Genomic DNA, 21,180 nt, shown 5'->3' on the forward strand with positions numbered 1-21,180 from the left:
GATGTTCTGATGATCAGTGGTATAATTTTAAAATTCTTTCCTAGTTATTATCTTTAGTATTGCCTATAAAATTTTGTAATTCTGCACTTTGTTTGTACCTTGGAAAGTAATATAACATGATAATACAAAGTCGTGGGAAAGACTCCAACACTTCTCTTGACTTTGCTTCAAAAATACACTTTAAAGGTTCAATCTTCGACTCAACTTACGTGAACACTAGCAGTGCTTGAATCAAAACATTGCTTATGGATAACACTCCAATTTTTTTGTCAAAGTAATATTGAATCCATTTGGAAAATTTGATTAAGATCTCTCTTGTGATTAGAGTGTAATGAAGTCACAAAGACGGTCACTTTTATTTTTATTCTTTATATATATATATATATATATATATATATATATATATATATATATATATATATATATATATATCCCCTACCCCTCCCCTATGTTCCACTGTAAAAGTGACATGAAGCAAACATCCCAGGCCCAAACCTTATATATATGTTGAAAGTTTGATCGAGATCGGTCGAGAAGTTCAATAGTTATTAAGGTTTATATATTTTCATATATTTGCCCTCCTCCAATACCAAAACCCTAAGATTTACTTTCAAAATGAAATGAAAGAAAAAAAACTTCCCAGATTTGAACTTCATATATGGTTGAAAATTTGATTGAGATCGATCAGGTGGTTCAAAGTAATTAATTCAAAAACATAGTTACTTTTATTTTTATTCATTTTTGTATATATTCCTCTTTATCCTCTTCTCTACGTTACTCTACCAAAATGAAATTATAAAAATTATCCCAGTCCCGAACCTCATCTACATTGAACATTTGACGAAGATCATCGGCTGGTTCAAGATTTTTATTAAGTATTATTTATTTATTTATTTATTTATTTATTTATTTGTTCCCCTTCACCGCCCTCCCTAACTTGTACCGTCAAAGTAAATAGCTAAACACACTCCCAGGCCAGAACCGCATCTAAGTTGAAAATTTGATTGAGATTGGTCGGCCTGTTCAAGAGATTAAGAGTCACAAACATAGTCACTTTCAATTTTATAATATAGATTTACTAGCACCTAGGAGTCTCTCACACGGCAAGTCCCGAAGTGATTTAATTTCACAATCTTCGTTCTGTGCAGTCGATTTTTCCTTTAAAGCATATAATATGAATCAAAGGCGATTCGTTCCAAACAAAGTTACAATTAACCTGCTGTTTACGACTTCCCAGCTACAAACAATATGATTTCCACAAACATCATATCTTCTGAATCCATATAGTGTGGATATGTTTTTCACAGTAAAATCAGCTTGCCTCATTTAGGTAGCTTTTTTTGCGAATGTGACTAAATACACGTTTATGACTCCAGTTTTCGGTAATAATGATGTTAATTTATAAAATACATTATGGAAAGAGTAATTTTTAATAATTAATAGGTAGATTAATACGTAATAACTTAATACGTAGATTTGGCTGGTCTCAATATAACATATATTGACTCTGGAGCGAAAGAACATTTCGGAACTATCATTAGTTATAATATTGCAATTGACCTTCAATTACAAAAAAATTAAATATCTGGCAGGATAGAAGTACATTATTCTCCTCTTTCAACTATTATTTTAGTGAGGCGCTTCTAGAATTTAAAATTTTTGGCTTCTAGTTTTCTAGTGATGTACATTGTAACAATATTTTTTAAGCAAATAATGTCATGTAGTTAGGTTCTTATAGAGTCCACCATAACAATACTAAAAATAAAATATTGGATAGAAATGATCTACAATATTCAGTTCTTAATCATATTTCAATTGAAAATGTTCTTGGAGATAAAGTATATGCTATATGTTTGTAACTTGATAAGATTTATGAGAAACAAATACGTAATGAATACCACTTTGTTACACAAACTAGAGCTGATTACCAAAGTGATTGAAAATTTGGTTGGTTGTATTTCCATTTGCGTTTCTTAAACCGTTTAGAGGTTACCCTACCCTACCATTTGTAGAGGTTAGTTGTCATTGCAACTAGTATCTAATGAAAAATGGTGTATATTTCTAAGTTGCTATTTATAATATCGTAAGTTAGTCCATCGTCAATATAAAATCGAAATCAAGTCTATATAAAAAGTTATTTTGGTAAACTAATCTGTAATTGCCTTAACAATTTTTGGCTCATTTGCATTGGATGTAGGCTGCAATAACAGATCATCGTAGAATCACTTGATTACTGGAATCTTTTGATGTCAATTACAGGAGAGTGTATAGCTATATAGAACGCTTTATGCAAATCGGCATATATTATGCAATGTCAAATATATATATATAAAGAGAGAGAGATAAGTTGCCATATGTTTTGGTAATGATAGGTCCTGAGGCATATATTGAGCTTTGACATTTGTATTTAGTTCATATCGTAGCATGAGAACCAGAGGAACGTAACTCCAAAAATGCGGTTTTCCCTTTCTTCATATATGGACACAATATTAAAGCCCCACTTGGTGTAAATGGAACGGAACGCCATAGAATCCCCTTCTCGATCATGTGTGGTAATGTAACCATATTACCGTTATATTGGAAACACATATTTCTAAGAAAATAATATTTTTGTCCGCTCGCCTTTAAAACTACGAGAATGGAATTACGTTTCTCTGGTTCTCATGCGATGATACGTCATGTAAGAAATGAAATGATACATAAGAGAATGATACGCAAGATACACAATATTCGACAGAAGGAGTATAAAAGAGTTATGTAGTTCGCTCTTACTTTAAGAACTTTGGCATGAGTGAACCGGGTTTGATTCCCATTTGGAGCTCATGTGGTTCGGATTCCACGGTAATCAGCGGATCCTGTCTCATTTAGCATTGCTGCTGAAAGTAACGTTAAACTCATAATCAAATCAACTCAACTTTTTCTTTAAGAAAACATATCTCATTTTGTAATTACTATTTGAACTTTCAGTACGTACTCAGGGGGAGTTTACATGTGGTACCCGTAATTAGGTAGCAAGAAGATAAGTTTAGCAGCCCACAAGCTGATATTTTAACAAGATATTCCTTGAACCAGCTTGGTGGAACAAACAGACGCACAGTTGAATGTTTCTTTCTCAAAGGCATTTGTCTAGATGCACTGAAGAGAACCATATAATCAAATTAAACATTCAGAGAGGACATCTGACACAAACCTTTCAGCTTCTTCACTTGTCACTTGTCAGAGTTACAGACAGAAGACGGAAACTGGTACTTCAAAAATATTCAATAAGATTCACAAGGAAAATCAGCGGCGAGAATCGGGATAGAAAGTTTCAAATGAATGGGCTGGGATCATTTTCCCCACTGTTTGGTGCTTTGGGTCGCATTGATATAATCTAATGTCTAACGACTGTAAACATTTAGCTCATACAAGGCTAGTCAAAAACACACATTAACTAAAAGTGCAGGAAATTGCAGGATTATTAAAAATGGATATTATTGAGTTGTTTTCCCATATTAAGGGGAAGTTATCACATGAGGTTTGAAACATTGGCCTCATAAATTTCAGAGCAACGCAAAACACCAGAACAGGAAGATGTTAGTATATTAAAATGTAGAAAGAAGAAGTTTATAATCGCTATCTAGAAGATACAAGGAACTGTGTTGGAAATTTCAGATTATAGCAAACAGGATGAGCAGTTAGAAAGTGAACAGGAACCAAACATGAGAGTTTGTAAGGGAGATAATACAAGTTAAAAGAAGGAAAGGAGAGACAATGCTTGCAGAGAGAGAAACTTATGATGAAAGAAAAAGTAAGAAGATTAATAACAAAAGTAATCAATTCCAAAATGATAGAAAAAGACTTAGAAGCCAATAAGATACCATACAAATACTGATTTGAAAGAATTAGTATTTGGCACAGTGTGCAAAAAAAGAAAAAAAGAAACAGGAAAGAAAACAAAATATACTGTCAATTGTATTTATTCCCGCGATGTTAAAAGGTTGGAAGTGTATAGAATAGATTAGATAATTTGACATCATTTGTTTGTTGTTTCATAACTAATTAGATCTATTGAAGACATACAAATTACTACATTTGTGAAAGGCATGTAGCTGTTATTTCAAATTTTCGTATAGTAACTTTATTGTATAAAAAGTGTACGGCAAATAACCTCTGGTCAAATATTTATATAATAAACGTAGAGTTGGAGAAAATTTTCTTCTGTACTTTGATATACATCGATCATCTGAAGTACACAGATAGGGACCACCTTGCTTAGAAGTTAGTTATCTTTCAACTAGTAAGTCAGGGAAAGTAATGGAGATATCCACATTGTTATTTACAACAGAATAAGCGCTTTTTCACCAACATAAAATTGGAACATAGAGTAGATGAACTATTTATTTTGCAAGTAAGAAATTCCGCTCTTTGATCAAGGAAGCTTCGAAAAATTTCTTTCGGATGAGTGGTCTCAAACTTTACTAGAAAATAATATTAACGTTGGATCTATTCCTAAGCGTGTCAAGGTAATGATTTATGCAGAAGGTGTGCACACGAAATAATAAATTATTGATTTGCTACCTTATTGGGATCATTTTGTACTTTTCATTTCTGTATGTATATTTTTGTAAAAGTTGAAGAAAAAAGTATTTAAGTTTGTAAAATACATTTTTAGTATTTTACAAACATAGTAAATGACACATGATGAGGATAGTAAATTATGTTTATTTTCATATTAAAATAGTATAGTTGCTTAATTTTCTTTTGATATGCATGCGCGTCGAACACTATGTAATATATGAATAGTTTCTTAAGCAACTGTATGTAAATCCTTTCAGGATATTCTTCTCGATGCTCCTTATTTACTTATTTCATTAGTGTTTTATCAATATATTATGCGCATTTAATTTTCTGGTGGACCTGCCTGCCACAATAACCATAAATGTTTCGAGAGAACATATTACATATACTAAATTACGAGATGTTTCCTTTGTAGGCTATTACAAGGAATGCAATGTTGATGGGCTAGTCTGTGTCAACAAAATAGGTTAGTAGCACTATTCAACTATTTATAATTTATAGTTCAAATGCAGAAAGTGGTTTCACGTTTATGGTAATGAATTCAATCTCTAGGTAGTAATACGCATGAATAGGTCGTAGAAATTATTGCGATTAGTTCAAATATGCTGTATGTTGACTTCCAGGGAGAATGGCTGTTAGGTGTGCGAGTGACCATATGGTTTTCGAAATATGTACTTTAGTTCCTTTTCGTACATTTCCTATAGTTATCTATATGTGTACTATTTTGTAAAAAAGGTACAAGTGTGTCACCTAAGTCATACTAATATAGGCAGAAACGTGAAATTTGAAGAAGATATTCCATTCTTAATGAAGGTTAGGGATATGGAAGGATTTTGGAAACGTTCATTCTAAGGGGGAATAGGGGCTTTTAAATTTCTCTCGAGAGTAGTGTAATTAACGCACGGTCATCTCTGGAATGTAAAAATTGAGCGCAGCGATAAGAATAAAGAATGCTTCTAGACCTTATCTAAATTTATATCAAAATTTTGTATGTGTAAATGGAAAGCTAAGGAAATTTAGAGCTAAGGAATTTAGAGAAAACGAAGGAGATCTCAACTGCTACTAGAACAATTAATAACAATATTGTTCCATCACTGGAAAAGTAGATCACATGCTATATATTTAGAAGTTTCTATATACTAAGGTCCTTAAGAAATTTAGTTCTCATGTAGGAGTCGATCAATTCATTTCAATTAATTTTATAATTCCCTAACTTAATTTTCTTGCACCATACTTTCTACCACGTAACTTAAAAAGCATTCTTTTAATTACTTTCAATAGTGTTCCTTTACCGCTATTATTTCTTAACCGTTCTTAATTTATCATTTTAATTCTCTTCAATTTCCAAATTTCCGAGAACTGGAGTACAATATTTTCTGGTAATTTTTCGTAATGTTAATGGTTCGGCCCAGCGACTTGGCTTCAGCAATTCAATATTCTATGAGTAGTAATCGCATGACTTGGCCTCACTTTTTGGCCCCTGGGTCCCTGCCTCAGGACCCATGGTCCCTGGCCCAGGGTCAATGACCTAGGGGTACCTAGGACCACCCCCTAAAATTTGGCAGGGGTACATAGGACCACCCCCAGGACCCATGGTCCCTGGCCCGTGTCAATGACCTAGGGGTACTTAGGACCTCCCCTCTAGATTTTGGCAGGGGTACATAGGACCACCCCTTAAATTTTGGAAATTGCCAAATCTAAAAATTGGGTGTGGTAGCCTAGAACCACAGTATGTACCTCTATCAGTATTGGGTGTCTATGTCGTTCCCTTTCATGAGTAAAAAATTGCCAAAAATTCAAATTTCGGGGTGTTTTTTGACCTAATTTATCCCCTTGGATGAGGTATTATTACCCTATATGGTTATATGTGCATATACAGGGATTCATTCCCTTTCATAAGACATGGGTATATTGCTGCACCCCTTGAAATTTTTGGGAGGGGTACTTTGGCCCACCCCTTCAATTTTGGAAATTGCCCAATTTAAACATTGGGTATTATAGTACAGGACCCTAATATGTATTATGATAAATTTGGGTGGTCCACCTCGTTCCCTTCTAGGGGTACAAAATATAAACGTAAGCAATACGTAGTACCACGTGTTTGGTTTTTGGTCGATTTTATCCCCTTTGATGAGGTTATTATCCTATATATATAGTTATATGGTCATGTATAGGGGTCCATTACCTTTCATAAGATATGGGTATATTTGTGCACCCCGGGAGGGGTACTTTTGGCCCACCCCTTAAATTTTGGAAATTGCTCATTTTATATATTTGGTATTATAGTACGGGACCCTAACATGTGTTATAATAAATTTGGGTGGTCCACTTCGTTCCCTTTTAGGGGTACAAAATTGCCAAATTTTAGTACAACCACGTGTTTGGTTTTTGGTTATTTTATTCCCTTGGATGAGGTCCTATTACCTTATATGGGTGTATACAGGTGTTTATTTCCTATTGTAAGACGTAGGTACATTTGTGCACCCCGGCAGGAGTGCCTTGGCCCACCCCTTAAATTTTGGAAATTGCCCAATTTAAACATTTGGTATAATAGTATAGAACCCTAATATAGATCACTATAAATTTCGGTGGTCTATCTCGTTCCCTTTTAGGGGTACAAAATTGCCAAAATATAAACGTAAGCATTACGTTGTACCACGTGTTTGGTTTTTGACCTAATTCATTTCCTTGGATGAGATCCTATTACCTTATATGGTTATATGACCATGTATAGGAGTCCATTCCCTATTATGAAACATGAGTACATATGTGCACCCCCGGGAATGGTACCTTGGCCCGCCCCTTAAGTTTTTAGAAATTGCCAAATTTAAACATTTGGTATCATAGTACTGGACCCTAATATATATTACTACAAAATTTGGGTGGTCCACCTCGTTCCCTTTTAGGGTGCATTTTGTTCCGCTTTAGGAGTGAACCTTGCAATCGTCCCGAGTTCGATTCTTGGAAATGTTGAATTTAATGTCCCCTTGAAACGATGATGAGAAATGAGAAAACATCATAAACTTACTTGCTTGCGGATTGAAGCAGAGACCTCACACATCAGAAAAAAAACGCTGAGCCATCATGCCAACTTCAGTGCGAGCAGTTTTGCGTATGAAAAAGAACATGATCAGATTATGTTACATTACACATTTCTGCTCGTTGTTAAGCATAGAAGTTTGTTATTGTGAAATTGCAGCATGTGCTTTTACTACATCAGCATTTTTCTCAGCTGACGGACTTTTAAAGCTCAACTTTACATTTATGTCAAAGACAGTTTCGTAACATATCGATGTGTGTTACATTTTTTTCAATCAAGTTTAAGGAAAATGAATCACATTTTAGATGTGGTAATTTGAATGTCGTAAGAAACTAACGAGTCAACGGTATGATGTCATTATCAAATTGCGATACTAGATGTCGTAACGATTGATGTGTAAGGAGAAAAAACGTGAATAATGTCACAACCAATCAGATTGCTTCTTACATCACGTTTCGGCTCATGATACATGATGAAAGCTGTGTTTTCATTGGTTCTCCGTGATGTCATTGATTCATTTCCTCGTTTCTGATTGGCTGATAGTGTTGTCACTTTATAGTTGAACCGTTTCAGATCTAAATAAAATTCTTAATTTTCATTTTCAAGTCCTACTTCCACGAAGATCTTGAATGAACGTAGGTGTACCTCTAGTGACAGCGTGACTTTACTCCGTTCCTTGAATTTGAGGTAAGTATCAACCGCGTTTCTTAATATCAATGGAGTGTTTTTGCATGAGGATAACATTGTTATCACTGTTTTTTATTTAACATTAATTATTTTAGCAAATGGAAGAATAACCCTCACTTACTTGACCGGGGATCGAATTAGGAATCCCACACATTAGAAGTAAGCACGAGAAAATTGTTGAGTTTGATTTAGCGTCCCTTCAGTAGTGGGGTGCTAGGAATACAGCTTAATGTTGAATTTGAGCGCATACTGGGTGTTGAACCCGGGCCAGAGTTGCGTAACGCTAACCACTTAGCTCAGTTTCTGAAAGTAAACAAAGAAACTACGCACGAATTTGTTCCCTACAACGTGAGACGTGGACCTACAGTTTAATGTGGGATCTGATCTCCCGCCGAGAAACGAATTCGAGTCTTTCTTGTCTTAGCTCGAAAAAAAAAGCAAGCGCATGAGATTTTGTTTTCGTTTCATGTTCGTCATACGTTTTAAAGTTCAGTGTCAGAGGAAAAATGCTTACTACAATGATTCTTTCAGCACAGTTAGAAAAACAATTTCATTCATTCTTTTTATCACTACAGAAACTTAGGTCATTTACATGTTGATGTTGGTCCGGGTTTGATTTCCAGTATGACGACAATAAAACGTTTCAGTAGTAGAACTATTTGAGATATGATCATTCTTTTAGGATTGATCGTGTAGTCATTTTGATAATGTAGTGATCTCTGAATTCAATTTTAATTCGTGCTTTTTTTTTCTCTTTTCGTTTTAGATATTTGTTTTTCTTTGCCTATTCCTTTTTTGCTTACCTTACCTTTTTCCCTATTTGAATATGGCTACTTCTGGCTTTACTGTCTTGCGAGAATTCAATAGACATTATCGGCGTTTTAATCTTGAAGGACGAATGCTGGAAATTCAAATTAATGCTCCGACCAGTGGCACCGATATTGTTGAATGGGTTCAGGCCTCCTTTCAACAGATGTTGGATTACTTATTGGAAAACGTCGACGAATCATCGATGATTGGATTATCGATTTTATCCCACGATGAGAAGAACAAACCGTTTTATCTATCTTTCCGGCATGCAAGTAATTTGACACTGGAGACTTTATGGGCTTCCTTTGATCGCATCCTTCAAAGTAACGATAGTTTTCTCATGAACGAACCGTTCATTGTCCATTTTCATGATGTGGATGTGCCCCGTGGATTTGGATTGGTGCGTCGAGGTCTTTTATCAAACGACGAATTATTAAAACGCAAGAAAGGCATTTTACGTGTAAAAAACACCGACAAGAAATGTTTAGCGTATGCGATTGTGATTGCTATTGGCCTAAAGAAATATAAGGATACAAATAAGAAACTGTACAGACAATATCACAACCAGAGAAAGTGTGTTGTTATTCCAGCCGTACATGAACTTTTGTCCAGATCATCAGTGAATTTAGAGCATGGGGGATCCGTGGAAGAATTACGACAATTGCAACGCTACTTGACAAATTATAAACTTACCGTATACACTAGCTTTTCCGGAGAAGATATTCTGTATGAAGGGCCGGGTGGCGAAGACAAGATTCCAATCAATTTAATGTGCATCAATTCTCATTATGACATCATCACGTCATTAACGTCTGTTTTTTCTACCAACTATTACTGTGCTGCATGCCACAAAAAATATGATCATCGTAATGCACACGTCAAGAACTGTTCGGCCATGTGCGAGAAATGTTTGCAGAAACCGCCATGCAGTAAGACCAATACGGAGAAGCAGTGCCTAGAATGCAATCGTGAATTTTATGGTGAAACATGTTATACAAATCATCTAACTGTACCATACCATAAAGGCCAACCAATATGCAAGATGGTGAAACAGTGTGCCAAATGTCTACGCATTTATTCGTTTGTCCATACAGGGGAAAGAAAACATGATTGTACAGATTATTTTTGTAATGTGTGCCATAAACACGTTACGTCTACCCACTAATGCTACATGAAGCCTGATACGACTCAATTAAAACCTGGAGTTCCATCAGTGTTACATGCCAAGAAGGCTATGATTGTCTTCTATGATATCGAAGCCACACAGGATACTTTCTTCGATGAAGACACGTTCATTCATAAGCCCAATTTACTGGTGGCCCAACAAGTATGTTACAACTGTGTTCAAGATGAAGATATACATCATCCGTGTGAAGTTTGTGGACAGCGAGAACATATTTTTCAAGATGATCCGATCAATGCCTTTCTTGCGTATTTACGTCAACCACGACCCAACATCAAACTTATTGTATCTTTGGCACATAACTGTAAGGGATATGATGGTCATTTTATTCTTAAATCTTTAGTGGAAGAACATGAATTGAAACCTACTTTGATCTTGAACGGAGCAAAAATTTTAAGCATGAAAGTGAATCACTTATCGTTTATTGACTCCTTAAATTTCATGCCAATGGCTTTAAGTAAATTATCCAAGGCATTTCATTTACCAGCGACCAAAGGATATTTTCCACACTTTTTTAATACTGCTGCAAATCAAACGTATGTGGGAAAATTACCGGACATCCATTATTATGGTGCAGATGAAATGAAAGTGGATGAACGAGAGAAATTCATGACATGGTACAACGAACACCAGAACGATACGTTTATTTTCCAAGAAGAATTGGTGAACTATTGTGTCCAGGACGTCAACGTACTTCGAATGGCTTGTATATCTTTCATGACCACTTTTGAACAAGAAACTCACGTCAATCCTTTCCTGGAGGCTATCACTTTGGCGAGTGCGTGCAATTTAGTATTTCGACGAAATTTCTTAAAACCCAATACTATTAGCATTCTTCCTGCACGAGGATACCGTCACAGAAACAATCAGTCACGGATTGCTTTGCAGTGGCTTGCCTACATGGAAGAAAAAGAGGGTCATTCAATTCAACATGCTGCGAGAGGAAAAGAAGTTTATGTTGCTGGTTTTCATCTGGACGGTTACTACAAAAATCCCGACACTAAAGAGGAACACGTGTATGAATTTGAAGGGTGCAGATTCCACGGCTGTCCTCTATGTGTCCCTACAGGCCGTGATCAACCCATTTATGAGAACTCCGAAGAAACAATGAACTATCGCTACGAGAGAACACAGCGTAAAATGAAATTATTACGATCCATGGGATATAAAGTACATGAAATGTGGGAATGTGAATTTCGTCAAGTGTTAAAATCCAATCCAGCATTGGCCTCTTCTTTAAGCACACATCCTTATACTAATAAGACACCATTAAATCCAAGAGACAGCTTCTATGGTGGCCGTGTTAATGCCATTAAATTGTATCACGTCGCAAATGAAAATGAAGGCGAAGAAATAAAATTCTTAGATATCGTCTCCCTGTATCCTTATGTCAATAAATGTGGACGGTATCCAATAGGGCATCCACGCACATATCTACAGGGAGATCCAGAAATGCCCGACATTCAAGATGTCAACGGATTGGTCAAGTTGAAGATTTTGCCTAGCAGAAATGTGTTTCATCCAGTGCTGCCATTTCGTTCAAATAAGAAGTTGTTGTTTCCACTTTGTGCTGCCTGTGCCACAGCATTAAATCAAGATTCTGAATGTACACATTCGGACAGTGAACGAAGTCTAACAGGAACATGGGTGTCCTATGAAATTTAAAAAGCCATTGAACTTGGGTATCAAGTCATTGAAATTTACGAAATTTGGGATTACGACATCACCGTATATGATCCAGAAACCAAGGCTGGCGGATTATTCAGCGAATACATTAATACATTTTTGAAATCTAAGCTGGAAGCTTCTGGTTGGCCTGCCAATTGCGTCACCGAAGAAGAAAAGCAGCAGTATATCCAAGTGGTACAACAACGGGAAGGCATAACTTTGGATGCAGCAAATATAATGACAAATTCAGCACGTCGTAGTCTTGCAAAGCTCTGTTTGAATGCCTTCTGGGGACGACTCGCTATAAGAGACAATTTCAGCCAAACGACCATCATTAACGACCCCAAAGAACTGTATCAAAAATTAACTGCTCCAGACATAAAAGTCAACCAAATTTTACCTGTTAACGATTCGATGTTATACCTTTATTGGCAGTATGAAGATGATGTTCCAGTACAAAATCACAATGCTAATGTTGTCCTTGGAGCATTTACAACGTGTCAAGCTCGTCTGGAACTCTACAAATGTTTAGAACTTCTGCAAGAAAGAGTATTATATTTCGATACAGATTCAGTGATATTCACGCAGCGACCATCACAGCCCACAATAGAACCAGAAGTATTTCTTGGTTCAATGTCAAATGAACTGGAATCAATTGGACCAAAAGCATACATTAAAAAATTCGTGTCTGGTGGCCCAAAACAGTACGCCTTGGAAATCTACAACCCCGACACGAAATCAACCAGTTATGTATGCAAAATTCGTGGATTCACACTCAATTATACTGCAAGTCAAAAGTTAAATTTCAATAGTCTGGAGCAAATGATCATAAATCAATCGAATGAAAAAATCTCCATTAGCACGCCGCACAAAATTTACAGAACCCACGATCATCATCTTGTCACAAAACCTGAAGAAAAGAAGTACAGTTTCAACTATAAAAAACGCCGATTAATACCAGACACATACGAGACATTGCCCTATGGGTATAAAAAAGCCAAAACAGAATAGCAGCCATATTTTCCCCTAATCCCACCAACATCACCTCCCAAAGACGGGGCAAAGAATCAACGCCTCCCAAAGACGGGGCAAAGAATCAACGCAACACGGGGCATGCTTCAACGAGGCCACAGCGGAAACAAAACTCAGATGACATCACCTTGCAGAAACCCGTGGAGAAAAAAAAAGGAATTCAGGTACGTCACATTTGCGTTTCTTTTCTCACCTCACTCTCTCTTGATCAGTTAGTTCGATGTTAATAATCTGTTTTTCTTCTTTCACAGGAAACAAAATAAATATTACCATGTATATTCATATGTTTTATTTTCTCTTTACAGAATTTGTACCCGTCACGGACACGTCTTCCTTTGAAGAAAAAAGAAATTCTGTATTCTATTTCACATGCTAAAATAAATGTACAAAAACATGATTCTGTGTTTTTTATTTCACATCCTAAAATCAAATTCTTTTTCCTGTACTGCGATTTCAATTTCTTTTTTCTGAATCAGTTTACCGGTAAAATAAATCAATGTTTTGCGAAAAAAAATCAAACTAAATTTTTGTTTCAGAAAATTTTTTGTGTACGAAAAAAAAAACTGATTCAGAAAATTTTTGTGTACGAAAAAAAAATGTTTTCAGAAAAAAAATTTTGTGTACGAAAACAAAATTCTGTTTCAGAAATTTTTTTGTGTGTACAAAACAAAAACTGTTTCAGAAAAATTTTTATGTACAAACAAAATTCTGTTTCAGAAAAATTTTTATGTACAAACAAAATTCTGTTTCAGAAAAATTTTTGTGTGCAAAACAAAAATCAGTTTTCGCCACGAAACTGCTCCGACTAAATGAATCGATTCATTCTGATAGTGTTGGCAACACTGGAAAAATTTCGGTAAGTATCGTTCAGGCACTGAGTTACAGCGAACACAACTAGATTCGAACCAGCAACCTTACATGTCTGATTCATCTCTAAATACAGCCAACTAAACAATAAGATTATGTGTATACGTCAATTCTTTGCACTGAGTCAACAAGGTTTTCTTCAAGGTCAAAGTTGCACACGAAGTAAAAAAGATGACAACGCAGATCTTCTATCTTTCTATATGAAACATAAACCTAGTATAAACTGCTCGCACTGAAATGTGTAATGTAACATAATCTGCTCGTCTTCTTTTCATACGCGAAACTGTTCGCACTGAATGGAGTACGGCGGCTCAGCGCTTCAATCCACAACGAAGTAAGTTCATGTTTCCTCCTATCATTTTTTTCATCATCGTTTCAAGGGGACGTTAAACTCAACATTTCTTAAACTAACACAAAAAATCGAATTCGGGACCATGACATAGTAATCAACAAACTGAACTTCTCAATGGGCCATGGTGACTCAGCTCTTATTTCTGATGTGTGAGATCTCTGCTTCAATCCGCAAGCAAGTAAGTTTATGATGTTTTCTCATTTCTCATCATCGTTTCAAGTGGGACGATAACATTTCCTGAAACTAACACCAAGAATCAAACTCGGGACCATTGCATAGTAATCAACACACGTGTACGATGGCTCAGCAATTGTCTCTAGTGTATGAGGTCACTGCTTCAATCCTCAGTCAAGTAAGTTCATGTTTCGTCCTATCATTTCTCACCGTTTTCGCGGGGACGTTAAATTCAACATTTCCAAGAATCAAACTCGGGACGATTGCAAGGTTCACTCCTAAAGCGGAACAAAATGCACCCTAAAAGGGAACGAGGTGGACCACCCAAATTTTGTAGTAATATATATTAGGGTCCAGTACTATGATACCAAATGTTTAAATTTGGCAATTTCTAAAAACTTAAGGGGCGGGCCAAGGTACCATTCCCGGGGGTGCACATATGTACTCATGTTTCATAATAGGGAATGGACTCCTATACATGGTCATATAACCATATAAGGTAATAGGATCTCATCCAAGGAAATGAATTAGGTCAAAAACCAAACACGTGGTACAACGTAATGCTTACGTTTATATTTTGGCAATTTTGTACCCCTAAAAGGGAACGAGATAGACCACCGAAATTTATAGTGATCTATATTAGGGTTCTATACTATTATACCAAATGTTTAAATTGGGCAATTTCCAAAATTTAAGGGGTGGGCCAAGGCACTCCTGCCGGGGTGCACAAATGTACCTACGTCTTACAATAGGAAATAAACACCTGTATACACCCATATAAGGTAATAGGACCTCATCCAAGGGAATAAAATAACCAAAAACCAAACACGTGGTTGTACTAAAATTTGGCAATTTTGTACCCCTAAAAGGGAACGAAGTGGACCACCCAAATTTATTATAATACATGTTAGGGTCCCGTACTATAATACCAAATATATAAAATGAGCAATTTCCAAAATTTAAGGGGTGGGCCAAAAGTACCCCTCCCGGGGTGCACAAATATACCCATATCTTATGAAAGGTAATGGACCCCTATACATGACCATATAACTATATATATAGGATAATAACCTCATCAAAGGGGATAAAATCGACCAAAAACCAAACACGTGGTACTACGTATTGCTTACGTTTATATTTTGGCAATTTTGTACCCCTAGAAGGGAACGAGGTGGACCACCCAAATTTATCATAATACATATTAGGGTCCTGTACTATAATACCCAATGTTTAAATTGGGCAATTTCCAAAATTGAAGGGGTGGGCCAAAGTACCCCTCCCAAAAATTTCAAGGGGTGCAGCAATATACCCATGTCTTATGAAAGGGAATGAATCCCTGTATATGCACATATAACCATATAGGGTAATAATACCTCATCCAAGGGGATAAATTAGGTCAAAAAACACCCCGAAATTTGAATTTTTGGCAATTTTTTACTCATGAAAGGGAACGACATAGACACCCAATACTGATAGAGGTACATACTGTGGTTCTAGGCTACCACACCCAATTTTTAGATTTGGCAATTTCCAAAATTTAAGGGGTGGACCTATGTACCCCTGCCAAAATCTAGAGGGGAGGTCCTAAGTACCCCTAGGTCATTGACACGGGCCAGGGACCATGGGTCCTGGGGGTGGTCCTATGTACCCCTGCCAAATTTTAGGGGGTGGTCCTAGGTACCCCTAGGTCATTGACCCTGGGCCAGGGACCATGGGTCCTGAGGCAGGGACCCAGGGGCCAAAAAGTGAGGCCAAGTCATGCGATTACTACTCTATGTCTAAGTAAGTTTTACAACTTAGGGGAAACCATACAGTTATTGGCACTTTAAGGATTTGTTTTCATTCATATCTTTATAACAGACTTATTTTATAACATATACTGGCGATTTTTTAATATATACTTTCTGGGAATCTCTAATTGAATAATATGTTGAGAAATTACAATACAAATATAAAGTTTGGCAATAAAAATATATATTGTAATGTGACAATGATCTTACAGTTATTGGCACTCAGAAAACAATTATTGGCACCCAATGAGGACAGTTATTGGCACCATTATAAAGCATACAGTAGAAGATACGATTGACAGACATAAGGCTTTTAAGGTAGAAATAGACATTTGTACCTTGAACATTATGAAGTAAAAGCAAATTGAAACCGGGGAATGCACAACATATTTTGAAAATTGAAAAAAAGAAACGGGAAATGCACAACCAAAATTGTATGATTCAATGATTTATTTCAATCCGTTTCATTAATCTCGTCCTCATCTGTGACCACATTCACTGTCATCCTGTAGAACGTATCACCCGTGACACACAAATCCATCTTCTATATCTTCTGGTATGTGTTCCTTATGGTACTTTGGATTGCAACGACTGTGATATTTTCTGTGGCACAACTCGCATTCAAGATCAATCCTTCCCTAAAAGAATGGCTGAAAACAGTGTTTGCAGGATATTATGTTGCTTCGCGCAGCTGATGACGAATCGAAGTACAGCCTCCTTGTATTCCATTTTGTAATGATTCAGTCAGTCCTTTGTCTTGTTCAAGGTTAGAAGTTGAAGGAGCGCTTATCTCCGTTGAACAATCGAGACAGACCTCGTGCTTTGATTTCTTTGCGGATGCTTTCCTCTGCGTTTAAACTCTTGTTCCTTTCTCTCAGACATCTTCTTTGTTTGCTTTCTGATCTTTTCTTCTTCAGCTAATTCCTTTAATTTTTCTCGTGCAAAATAGCTTGATATTTATGAGACATTGTTACAAACGGCAGTCTTTCTACATTTCGTTTCCCCTTTCTCTTAGAAATTTCTGTCCACACTAAAACATCTTGCAGCAACGGGTGTTCGGTGGTTACCTTTTTTTGGAGTTGAGCGGGAACCTTTTTGTAAAGCATTTGCATCTGTAGTACTGCCATTGGTATGTGTACTAGGGCTTACTTCACAAAGAGTATGAGCATCACTAACAGTATCTGAGTGGTTGAGATCATTGAGTTGGATACATACAGAGGATAAAGGTGAACCTTGCTGATTGTTCGCCTGCCCCGACTGAAGGTTAACACATCTCTCTACCGAAGATTTAGGCCTACTATTATCTATAAAATGTTGAAATAAGCGATACAGTACATGGAATTCTTCGTTCCTATTTACAAGGACTTGTTCATTGTCAACTTCCTGAAGTCTTTTCATTACATCAGTTCCTACTGTACTTTCAAACTCGGTTCTGGTTAATACTACATCCTTAGTTTCCTCATTACAACCGCGTATTTCTTGAACTGTTTGTCTTGGTTTTGCAACGCATTTAGTGTAATCTATGTTGTTGGGATCAAATGGGTGTAAACCGCATGTTCTAAATCCATTTTGTATAATAGATGCCGAAATGTAAGTGTCAACTGCTTGTTTCAACAGAGGAGCAAATTTAGCTTTCGTCAGAGACTGCAATTGATTATAAATCCATCCTCGTACCACTTGTTTCAACCCATCCTTCAATGCTTTAAATACGGCAACGTCAGCAGGTTGCAACATTCTTGTAGAATTGGGGTACAGAGCAATGAGTTCAATTTGAAGCTTGCCGCAAAACTCGCTAAGTTGGTAAGTAAGATGAGGTTTATGACCGTCCACAAAATATATAATCGGGAACTTGACATTTTTCAATTTTAAACACGGATACAACACATTACCTATATATCTATAAAATACTTCGGCTTCCATCCACCCGTTCTCACTGTGACCAATACCCTATTTTGTAGGCACAGATAGAGCCACACGAACATAAGGGAAAACTATCATTGGGGGTGTTACGTCACCTGCAGCACTGAAAGTAAACATAACTGTTAAAGACACTTTTGCATTTCCGCGTGTCTACATCGTACACGTTGCTTACTTCTTTTTCCGCTAACACCTTTTCATTTTCGGGCAAAGCAAAAAGTTAGTTTCATCACCGTTAAACACGTGTTGCATCCTGCATTCACATTGACTTAGGCTAGCTCGCCATTGTTAATAACTATGCTTGTGTCTGACCACACGCACTTCATGGCCGACTAGCTGAGCTTTGAAAATACTTTCTTGCTGTTACTGTAATAAGTTCAAACTATTATAATAAATTTTAATGGTGGGCTAACTCTGTAACTCAACCGGGTGGGCCAAACTTTGGCAGTCCACCCCTGAACTAGACTATATGAACAAATAATTTCAATAGACATATTAGACATATTTCATTACCAGAACCTATTCTGCTGCAAATCCATACAGTCATTGGCATGGTCATTTATACAGTTCTTGGCACTGTGCAAATAACTGATACTTATTAGAGTAGGAAACCAAAATTTTGACCAAGAATAGATGAAGAGATGGAAAGCATTATCGGACACTTTTCAAGCTATTTTATTATTCAGCATCAGAGACAGTGATTGGCACTCTAGTACCAATAAGTGATATTTAAATTTTCATTCGTACAGTTATTGGCACCCCACGCATTCACTCGAAGGACCAACAAATCGGTTGAAAATGTACCATTGGAATGATTAGTAGACCCAATTGCTCTCGTGCAAAAAATTCTGAAACACTTTAAACAATTGCAAACTAATTACATTTCTCTTAAGCTGATAGAAATCCTTAACAAAAAGTATAAGAATTACCTGCAAAATTGAAAAATCCAAATATCATCCACTGTCGACTAGAGCTTGCCCCCAACTGAAAGGTTCCCCGCAAAACAAACAAAGGGAACGCGTGCAGAGAGGATCAGAGCTGCCAGCAGCAGGAAATTTTTACCAACAGGTATTCATTTTTCCTTAGTGAAGAGAAAAAACTAAGGAAAGTGCCAATAATTGTCAGAGTGCCAACAACTATATGGTTTCCTCTACTATTCAGTATTTCTTAAAGTGGGTTTCTGATCGTTATCATTACTATAATCATTCTTACCATTTTTATTACTACAATGGTAAACTATTTTACCATTTCTTCACCCCTTTTTTTTCAATTACATTCAAATCTTGCTTATTAACAGCAGGTATAAGTATTAATAACTAGAACATATTCTAGTTTCTTTGCTGAGAGTTCGATAATTGCCTCAACGTTAATTATCCCAGACATCATGATTTTATTGTTTACGTATTTATTTCCACCTCAAATTATTATCATACCTCTTCTACATATTTCCTAGGTCATGTCAATTTTGCATCTGGATTCCGGAACCAAAGCCACATAAAAGGGTATATGCTGGTTCGTTTAGCTCCTACCAACTTACATGTTAACAAATACTTTTCTTTACTTATTTTCTAGATAGTATATAATGACACTGTTTATGGGAACTATCTCTTCCGACTTCTCTATTGAGTATCATTTCTTCCATTCCAACATTTAATATGTCGAAATAAAGTTTTTTTTAGTCTGATCTGTCGTTTCATCGTAAGCATATTTCAAAATTCATAGATCAAGCACCTAAAGTAATTTCCTAAATCAACGAATATTACTCGCAGTCGCTTCCCTTTGACTAAGAATCTCTCACATACTGTAATCTAATTGCATGTCTGTGCGATTTGTCGTTCCAAATCTAAACTCTTGAATTTCCTTACTTCTTTCTCCGTGTAATCTTTTTATATATGTATATATATTAAAGGATTAACGTATGATACGTATGTTATGAAACTAACGCACTAGCAGAAAACATTTGGAATCACACCGAATAATGTACAGCACCTGTTTCGAACGAAATTCACATCACAGACTGCATTTGTATAGAGCATATTGATCTTAGTTTGGTAGTCCCTGCAACCCGGCTACCGAGAACGGCAGGCTGATTGTAGAGCCTGAAGGGGGCATCCTCCTAGCAGTGTGAATTTTTCAGACAACAAGACAACTGTAATTACGTGTAGATGACATTGAGTGTCTGCAATCTGAAGATGACACCAACGACTATATGTTGTTCATTAAGAGTTCTTGAGCGTGGCAATATACTGAGTCGGCGAGAGGTCGGATAGTCGTTCCTTTCAATTGTCTTCGCATATCATGTAATACGTCGTTTTAGTGGCCCTATGATGGTATTCTCGATAGGAGACAGATATTTCACATACTCGACGTGCTATCTTCAAAGCCTCCGCGACGCACCAAAATGCTTCTTAGCAGAAATTTCTTTTGGGTCGCTCTAATTACAAGTTAGTACAATAATAACAACGGTTTCTCAAAAACTGAACATACTTAATGCACGAACACCAAAGCAAAAGACTATTTACAATTGATCTACCATCCTGGGTTCCTTTTATATGATTACTCCTGACACCTGGCAATCACAAAGAACGTTGCAAGAAGTTCAACGATAACATGAATGAATAGTATTGGTATTCAGCGATGAGAGAAGTTTTCTTCTTAGACCAATTGACGATTGTATGTACGTACATAAACTTGAAGGTAAGAGCTAAAATCCAGTGTGTTTTCATTTGTCATATACTTAAGGACACACACTATTTTCTTGAGTTTGATAAGAGAAGAGGTAGAAGCTATATAATCCACTCCGCTCTGGTTTTCATTCATTGAAATCTAACTTGTACTTCATGTGTTCCTAATGTCTGCAATCATGTCCTTCGAACATTGTGAATAGTATCTGGGATCCCATTTTCTACATATTGTACCTCCATTCCGCCAGGCGAATCCAACATCATCTAGCCACTATGCGCCTTTTACTCTAGCATATTACGACTCCGAACCAAATTTTATCGTATGCATGTGGGTCATAGTAGGCCACGTATTGACCATTAGTCGACTCTGACAACTATTATCGTACAGATATACTCTACAGTTTATCTTGCGTGGG

Source organism: Thermobia domestica, chromosome 3 (assembly GCF_964235325.1).
Source record: "Thermobia domestica chromosome 3, izTheDome1.hap1.1, whole genome shotgun sequence".
NCBI classification, from domain to species: Eukaryota; Metazoa; Arthropoda; class Insecta; order Zygentoma; family Lepismatidae; genus Thermobia; species Thermobia domestica.